This window comes from Pavona decussata, unplaced genomic scaffold (assembly GCF_977016875.1).
Source record: "Pavona decussata unplaced genomic scaffold, jaPavDecu1.1 SCAFFOLD_50, whole genome shotgun sequence".
Taxonomy (NCBI): domain Eukaryota; kingdom Metazoa; phylum Cnidaria; class Anthozoa; order Scleractinia; family Agariciidae; genus Pavona; species Pavona decussata.
In genome coordinates, this window is record NW_028145472.1 from 494,913 (window position 1) to 504,786 (window position 9,874).

The 9,874-nt window shown below is 35.1% G+C and overlaps 1 long non-coding RNA gene across 1 annotated transcript in view; it reads left to right on the top strand.

Moving 5' to 3' along the window:
• Positions 1 to 8,797: 8,797 nt before the first annotated feature.
• LOC146481366 (uncharacterized) overlaps positions 8,798 to 9,874 on the top strand; it is a 50,088-nt gene continuing 49,011 nt past the window's right edge. The window contains exon 1 of the long non-coding RNA XR_014864477.1: positions 8,798 to 8,887. This is a non-coding gene — a long non-coding RNA (uncharacterized LOC146481366). The remainder of the gene's footprint in view (positions 8,888 to 9,874) is intronic.

Here is a 9,874-nt window from a genome sequence, read left to right on the forward strand (position 1 = left end):
ATTTAACCTGTGAATATTCACCACGCAAAAAAAAAAAAAATAAACAACTTTGCAATTATCAAAGCACAATAACTACTACGGAAAATTGATGACGCGTTGATATTGAGCTTCCTTGTTGCAATGATTAAAGTAATTAACAGACACAAAAACCGATTATATAACCGTCAGCAAAGAATATTTCTTAGAAAGTCATCGATAAGTTATGCATGTTTTATCAGGTAATACCTATTTATCATTCATTACCGTTGAGTTTCGTCACGAGGACATAAAATTATTTAAGCGTCATACATCCTATTTATTGCTAATTTAATTTCTTTTAATTTATACTTAAACCTTCTGTTATTATAAGAGTCATCACAGTATGTCCTTCAATACAGCTCATCTAAAATTTCATAAAAATGATTAATTGAAGTCCTGCCTAAAATTCAAATTGTTTTTGAGAAGTTAAATGAATTCTAAAAATCTTCAGAAAATCTTCAAATTAAAATAAAAATTGATCAAGAGCGCAGTTCAATTCTCTCAAGGAAAAAAATGCAATCAGTTAGTATAGAAACGTAAAGGGGAAATCTTTAGTTCTATTACCTACCAATCTTGCTTGTGCAGCTTCAACCATCTGAAGGAAAATTGATTCACCTCTCACTATTACAGTAGCTTTTATCCTTTATGTTTGTTGACTTGTAAATAAAAAGCTTGTTTCAACATGCTGGGTGCCTATTTAAGCCAAGCTCTCCTATTGGTCAAACCATTTTTGTTGACTTAAAGGTAACACGTTTTGAAGTTGATGACATGTTGGGTGCCAATGTAAGCCAAGCACTCCTATTGGTTAAATCATTTCTGTATCTACCAATAACCTTGAGTCTACTATAATGTTTTGCTTGATTAACTTGCAAGTTGAAACAAGTTTAGACGGCTTGTTATGCTAATTAGGCCAATGATGTGCGCTCTTTTGATTGAGCTGTTTTGTTTTGAGCATCTCTGATAACCTGCACGAAACAGGATAAACATCTATGTTGGTTGATATACAATTTTCAAAATGTCTACTGTGCAATAAGTCTAGAATTTGTTTTTTAAATTAATATGTTACATTTTAGTACTGAATAAGATATAAAACGAGACCCAACGATTTCCCTTGGAAATAACTATCAGCAAATTTTCAAATTAATTAATCCGCCAAAGAATAAGTCGCGTACTTACTGAATGTTTCCAAGATAACTACTGAATATTGTCTCAGTTCACTTCTTTTACTCTGCTATTTGAGGAAACAGACGTTGAGTTTTCTTGACACTTCAGGCCCTTCATTGTCCAAATTCCTCCTTATGTAGTTTTTACTGATTCCTTGCTCGAATCATTCTTATTCAATCTGCGCCTGGATCTTTGGATTATTAACAAATAGCGAAATTTGAAACCGTAAAGTTACTTATTCCTGTTGTAAGTTTAAATCACAAGTATGGATTTTATATCTAGGCGAAATTTCTTTTAAGTTATTATAATCAAAATTATCATGATTGCTTTATTAAAGTAAAGTTTCTGATTGAAACTTGCTTAAAGTTAATTGTGGTATAACCTGAAAATCACACTTTTGTCTGATCGCATGACGACTTGTTGCTTTTCGCGGATTATGTTTAACCGAGTGCTGTTAAATTCTAGAAACATACTGGAGTAATTTATTACACGTCTTGTTAGTTTGCTTAGAGGACATTTTAGTTGCAATCAAGGTCCGCGAATGACGTGCATAAATAAGGCCCTCAAACTACAGAGCGTTTGATGTCTGATAAACAGCCGCCACTAATATAAAATATCCGCAAAAAGTTTGTCCTCTATCGATGAGAGCTGAAATGATAGTTTTAAGCCACTCGATACATTTTCCAGATCTATGGGTCACCGCACATCATGAAAACTAAAACACGCGCTGAGGTATTTGGTTTCATATACCCACGAATCAGCCGAAAGAAAAAAAATACTTCTTTGTTGTTTTAAAGCGGTAAACATTAAACTCAGCGCGAAGGTGCGAGAACAAGAAATCTGAAATAGTGGAAAAGAAAAAGAATTAGATTTTACGATAAAACGAGCAACGAAATCCTTCACAAATAACATTCAAGAAAACTGCCGAGAACTTACAGTGTCGGCTTCGTCGGTCCTTCCTTGTCACTTTTGAAAAGATTTGAGTTGATGAAGCTCTATTTTGTTTTGATAATTAGGTTCTCGTTAGAGCAAGTTCTCCGAACGTTTGTTTTAAATTTTAATTTCAAAACAATAGTCGTCATCAAAGTTTGTTTAATCTTTGATTTGACCAACAGGAGGGCATCTTCAGTCTTGTTTTTGTTTCGCTGTGTTCCCTGAATTGGAAGTAATTCACAGATTCCTTTTTTTTTAGAAAAGAAAAAGGAACCAAAGGTTCTAAAATCCTAGAATGAAATACCTGTTGATTGACATTAGGGTAATGTTAGAGATCCTTGTTTCCCTCTCTTCATAATCTGAACTTAGAGGTTCATTGGAATATTTAGCAAGGCGGTACAGCCGAGGGCTTCCTCCACCCCTCTCCTCCTGAGAAGGCCTCCTCACAGACTAACTATACCTCCTTCCTAACAACAGTCGATCTTTCGCCCAAAAAAAAAAAAAATACAAATACGATTGACTGAGCTTGCAATAATCCCACTATCACTTTTACCTTACAGTTAGTACACATCAGTTGTATATTTTCTCTAAAAGTGGAACAGTTTAGCAGCTCCATTTCGTTTCTCTGTCTTTTCAATCACTGCTTTTGCAATTAGTTTGTTGTGGCTCGAGGAACTTTTTCTTGACTAGTAAACAGTCCAATGTTCCAGTAATGGGTATTTAGGTCATGTTGTGACTGTTGACTTCGGTTTGTTTGCATGCGTGGGTTTGAATTTTTCAATAGGCGCTTAATAAACTCGCTTTCAATAAAACGATTGAACATATTGAGTCATTGCCATGAATAGAACTTTTGAGTCGTGTCAGCCGATGACGGAAGAGAAGAAATGTTTTTGGAACACTTTATCATAATTTTCAAACTAATTTAAGGTTAAAGCTATTGATAAAAAAGAACATAGATGAATTTTGGTTGACGCTTCATTGCAAACGACTGCGAATTTGCAACATCTTTTGTTTATTTGGTCGATCAGTTTAAGAATGGCTGCGTTTAAATGACAAATAATCCTGTGCTTGGTTCTGACCTGCTAAAATAGTTTACTTAAGGCTAATTTCGATACGTTAAAAGCGTTTTTGTATTAGTAATTTTGAAACGCTAATATGGCTAACTTTTATCTTATTCATTTAGGTTTTGTCTTATTCAGATCGAATCTCTTTTAAATTAAACATACAGTGCCCAGTTGCTCGAAGCATGGTTAGCGCTAACCTGGGTTAAATACCATAACAACCAATAGGTTTTAATACCTCTTAACCAATGGTTAGCGCTAACCATGCTTCGAGCAACTCAGCCCAGAAAAGTAGAAATGCTTCGTTTCGAGATGATAAAATAAATTACAAAAAGTTTATTGCGACACTTTAAAAGAATGCTAAATTTTGAAACCGCAACACGGCTGTATATTGTAGAATGTTTCGTCTTTTTGAAATAGAAATTTTTATACATATAATCATGTAGCGATGTAAAAATGCTTCATTGTAATCAAAGCTAATTGTAATCACTGTAATGCAGTGTTTATATATATTTTGAAATGCTAGCATGGCTAACAGTTTTATATCGAACATAGATTCGTGTTATCGAGATTTTTTTTTTAGTTAACATGTAGTGATTTAAAAATTGGTGCGTTGTGAAATTTATAACCTAGACGGGTCATTTTAACCCAAAATTCCACTTGTGATATTAATTAAAACTCCTTTATACAGTGACTGCAGCCGCTATGCAATTTTCAAAACAGGTCTAAGGTAACCACATTTCTCAGTCCTGTTTCAAAGAAATTACACTCAATCACAAAGAGACTAAAGAAAGTGGGCTTCTTTTGTTTTGTTACATGCCAATGAGAACGTGCGTATCAACTGAATGATTCCAATGTGTCATAAAACATGGCGAGATCTACTAACAGATCTTATTTTAATGCAAGTAAAAAAGTCCGCAAATAATTTAGCTTCGACTTAGCCCTATATCGCAATGAATTTTTGGAGAATCTGTTAAATGTATCTTAGTGAATACATGTTTAAAATAATTTCTTTTGTAGTAGTTCTGAGCCGCTGCATGGCTCGGCGGAGAGAAAGCATAAATCTAAAAGGAAATAAATTATTGAAGTTGTTAGACGCGATATAATAACAGGAAAAGTATCCAAAATCTAAACCACGGCACGGCGGATATTTCGATTTGAATTGTGGTGGGGAACTTGGCCTGTAATTTCCCAAACCTAAGAAATTGCGGTTTTCTATTTTAACCGGATCAAAATAACGATTTTTGGTGGGCCAACAATACTAAGAAAAGAAAGACAAACGCCATGTAGGATTGATTTTCGAAATTGAATATTCAGCACGTCAAGCATCTGAACATTAATCAAACTCTGTTCGTTTCCCCAAATATTTCTGAAAGCCCTCAAATCTGATATGGAAAAACAGAGAAAACATGTCAAGTCTCCTCCTCAAGTCTCCTTTGGTACCTGCAGTGAGGAAAATAAAATGCAAACTTATGCTGTCGTATTCTTCTAGCAATTGTCTACTTGGTGAGTTTATGAAGCTGAAGTAATGCACAGTTTTCTTTTGTTGTTTTCCTTCCATATAATGAGGCTCTCGTTAGATCAAGTTTTTTGAGAGAACAAATATTTAAAAAGTCTCCCTGATCAGTGTCATTCTAACGAGAAATATTATTCGCTAAAACCCTGGCTAGAACGATTTGTATACGGTCGCTAAAATGTCCAAAGGAATGACATTTATTATTGGTTTGTCTAATATTTGATAGAATTCTGAGAAAACCAAAGCGAGTAGCTAAAGAAATGTCAAACCTTCAGCAAATCCAAAACAATTGGCGCCAAACCATGTCAGTTGAACCTGTATTGTGTTCCTTAAATTATTTCAATACAATAAGCAAATTAAATTCCACTTGAAATGTTTTACCTGTCACAGTAGCAGTCACAATAGAAGCAGTGTGGCCTTTGTTCTATTGTGAGAGGGGAAAGCTTTGCTGTATTCTATTAATTTTTTTCTGATGTTTTGTTGTCAATCTAGTTTTAATTAAAATGTTGTATAATAGTGAGCTTGGCTAACTTTTGTTTCGTACATTGTTTCCTCTCATTGAGATAGCATTTCTCAGTTTTAAATCAAACATGTAGCGATGTAAAAGTGCTTGGTTTTGAGTAAAAAAATAATTAACAAAAAGCTAATTGTGACGCTTCAAAACGTGTTTACTAAATCTGGAAATGCTAGCATGGCGAACAGTTTTATATCGTTCATAAAGATTTGGTTTTAAAATTGAGATCGCATTTCTTTTTAAATTAAACATGTAGCAATGTGGAAATTGGCGCCTTGTCAAATATTACCTAAAACCAAAAATGACCTGAAAGATAACGTGAATCTACTAAAACAGTTTTTATGTTATGCCGATTAAAATAGTCCACATATAATTAGGCTTTAATTTAACTTTATACCGCAATTAATTTTAACACCGCAGATTCTCTTAAACACATTTTAGTGAATACATGTTTAGCATAATTTACCTTTGCAGTACTTTAAAGGCTGCATGGCTTGGCAGGGAGAAAGTATAAATCTAAAAAGAAAGAAATGAAAGAAATTGTTAGACATGGTATACTAACGGGCAAAAAATGCAAAATCTGAACCAGGGCACCCTGAAATGAATGATTTCGATGTAATCTCGCTTCATATATTTCGATTCGAATTGCGGTGAGAAACATGGCCTTGAATTTTCCAACTGATGGGGAAATTGCGGCTTTCTATTTTAGCCGGATGAAAATGACGTTTTTGGTTCGCCAACAAAAAGAAAGAAAGACAAACGCCATGTAAGATTGATTTTCGAAATTAAAAATTCAGCCCGTCAAGCATCCCAGCAAAACAAACTCCGTTCATTTACCCAAATACTCCTGAAAGCCTCCAAATCTGATATTGAAAGACAGAGAAAATACATCAAGTCTTCTGCTTAAATCATCTCCTTGGAATACATACCAAACTACGCTGTCATATTCTCCAAGCAATCGTTCGAAGCTCAAGTAAAGCATCTGTAAGTTTTCTGTTTTGTTTTCTTTGCATATAATGAGGCTCTCGTAAGATCAAGTTTTTGAGAGAACAAATATCTAAAACTTCTTGCTGATCAGAATCATTCTAACGAGAAATGTTATTGGCTAGGACGATATGCACAAAGTCGTCAAAATGCCCAATAGAATGACTTCTTCTATTTTTGTTTTGTTGTCTAATATTAGATACAATTTTGAGGAAACCAAAGCGAGTAGCTTAAGAAGTTTCAAGGCTTCAGCAAATGAAAAATATTTGGGTTTGGAACAATCAATTACAAGTACGGTGGATTATTTCGACGATAAATTATGTCATTTGAACCTCTACTGTATTCCTCAAGTACAATAAGTAAAAACAAATTAAATTCCACTAGAAATGTTGTACCTGTCAGTAGCAGTCACGACAGAAGCTCTGTAGTCTCTGTTCCTATTGTGAGGAGATGAAACCTTCGCTGTACTTTATTAAATTTTCTGGGTTTTTTTGGTTTTTGTTTTTTGGCACCCTTAACTCCCAAGTCACCAACAATGTAAGTAATTTCGTATTATCAGTCTGGTAAATTTTTCCCCTCGTGGATGCGGAATAATGAGTTTGACACGTCAGCGAATGTTCACGGTACGAGTCGTTTGTTTGCTTCAGTGATTTTAATTTGCCTAAGGCAAAGTGATGTGAAATTTGAATATAGTCGCAAAATAGTGTGAGGGGTATATTGAAAGCAACATTCACCGTTTTCACAAATGGCGGACATTCGGAACAAACCTAGAACTAGGCATCACATTTGGGCGTTTTAAGATAAACAAAAAATAATTTTCTTGCCTTCGAGTGCAGCTCCGCAGAGAGATTAATCTGCGGATAAGTAAAGAATTCTTTAGCGTCAAATTTTTTAGATCGATGATTTTATTCTGAACGTTCTATTGTTAGTTCTATTGTTGGTTTGTTTGTTTCTCGCTGCAATTACAATGTAAAGACGGCAGTGATGGGAATATGTAATATGTTTAGTTTCCTAAGGCTTCAGATCTTGGCTACAGAGAATTCAAAATAGTCATTGCGCTAGAAGGTTTGAAATCTTAGCAAACAAAAAATTAAACTGATCTGATTTGTTTTAAAGGAACAAACCAATAATCGGTAGAACTTAAACTCGTTTGGGATTAGACTCTCTGTACTTATCGGCCGATTGATCTCTGTGTTAACTTTGCACTCGCAGGAAAAGACATATTTGTTTACCCTATAAACGTCTCGTTTTAGTGCCTAGTCCCAGTTTTTTTCGCTCGCGTCGGCCGTTTGTGAATACGGTGTATACCCCTTACACAAAAAATGCTAACTTCCATTTCCACGTCAGTTTTTTCTTATAACAACTGAGTTCTGCCTTCTTGAAATATGGCGGAAAAAATCTGGACAGTGCAAAACTGACTAGCTGGGGAAAGGTAAGGTAGAATGCAAGCATAGAACAGTGGTGAAAGGCAAAACAACAACAACAACAACCGCTCATGGTGGTCAGCGGCGTCAACCACTGGGTTTCAAAATAGCGGCGGCGCTTTTCAGTCAAAAGTATTTCTTGATCTAAAAAATATGTCTAGAATAATGCAGGAGACAGAAATTATGGTTTTAAAAGTTTTCTCTGTGAAGAAATTGTTGAAAATCAAGTTACTCCATTGCACTGAAAAATTTACACCAAATTTAAATCGCTGGGCAACTCCTCAGAGATATGCTTGTTATTAGGTTCACGAGAATGAATTCTCTGCACACGAGCTAACTGTAAATACAAGTAAATATAGTTTGGTGAAGCTGAGAAGGAGAGGGTGGGGGGTTTCTCATTGTCATTTTACAGCAAGGGTTTAATTTTCTTTCCAGAATGGAGGATGTAGGCTCGATTCAAATAATGGATGGGCTTTTTACTTTGGTATATTGATATTCCTTCCCAAATGTTTTTTTTTTTTTTTTTTTGCTTTCGAAGAACTTCTACTTCCTTTTCGTGGTATCCAGTGACACTAATATAAAATCTCGCAAAAAATCGGTTATAGCTTGCATTATACCATTAGGTAATTACCACAATTGCAGATTAAAGATTTCACGTTATTGTAAGTGAAAAGTAGTTTCATGGCATTATAAAGCTCTTTATTAAATTACTAACTATTAATAAGTAATATAACTGAACATTTCTAGTGGATGTACTCTCATTCCATGTAATTTATTTTTCATAGTTTATGTTTGCTAGCCCTATCTAGACCGGGATTTTTTTTTTTTTTTGCCTTGTCCGAGTGGGCGGGGGGTGGGGGGGGGGGGGGAAGGGACTGATGCCCCCGTAATGAATCAAATGGCGAGCAAAAATATTTGTTGCACATCTGTTTTCTCCAAATTTGTTGAATTGATCAACAGCTGTTTGTACCGTGTTCCATTCGTTTCTACGGTTGCGGGACATATTTTCATCACAGAGACGCTAGTTATTACTGTAATCTTGCCTGAAACAAATTTTCCCTTTGGGTGCTCTTGCGCAAAGGGACTGATGGCTGACCATCATCCAAGAAAACCCTGTTCAAAGGTTATTTGCTAAACTATTTAGTGTCGCAATTCTTTTTCTTTTTTCTTTTTTTTTTTTTTTTTTTTGTTGTTGTTGTTGTTTTTTCTTGGCCTTCCCATTCATTCACTCTATTACAGAGGTATTCACACGCTAGGATGAGGTGCTAGGGCGGTTTATTATTTTTTTTCTCTATATGTAGCTTGTTCTTCTTTCTTCAGGTCAAGGAAATAAAATTCTTTCATGGTCAAAACACAGCCGGCCGGGAAAATTAAAGCTCTTTGCTCAGTTTCAGCTATGATAACAATGTGAAAGGGCACGTGTACATTTTTTAACAGCCAGAAAACAGCAACGATAAAATTTTAGGCTGGACCAGATTTGTGATTTGGATTTTTTCTTGTGCGCGAAAGCTAGAATTAACTATCTTTGCCTGCAGATGGCCAGGACGGAAATGAACAGAAACTTGAAGAAACTTGAAGTCCTCCATGTCTGTTAGAAAAACTTTGGAAAAATTAAAATTTGGTGTGTTCCTATTTCGATAAATCATTGGATACCTCAGTGTTCTTCAGTCGCTCTCAGTAAAATCAATTTCATGTTTAAGGGTGATACTTTGTCAAATACCTTTTCCGTCTTAGCAATAACAAGGCAAAACACTCGAGACAATGCTTCTTTAACGAATATCTTCAAAAAGCGCAAAGATGTTGCCAAACTTTGGATCCACCAAAGAACACAAAAATGCTCCAGAATTTATGATCCCCCACAGAACATTCAAGAAAGTGATGTGACAATTTTGTCCTTATCGGATAGTTGTTGTCTGAAATCGTGGTGTGATCAAAAACTCCTCATTCCTCCCTCACTGAGGATCAATTTGACTTTGGTTCATACAAACTCTTATATTTTCTGAAGAAGTTGATATTTCATTTTTATTTATATTTTCTGCCGAGAAATATCCGAAAGTAGGGCGGGGCGATACTGAATTGTGGCGACCTCTCCGCTGTTGCTGGAAAATCTTATTAAAACGGAATAATATTACAATTTTGTTGTTTTTTTGTTTTAATCGTCAAAATCTGGGTCTGTCAGAAGACGGAAAAGGGATAAAAAAGAGGCATGCTTATGCTTAAGATTAAATAATTTGGCTAAGTTTGCCATAATCACCAGGCA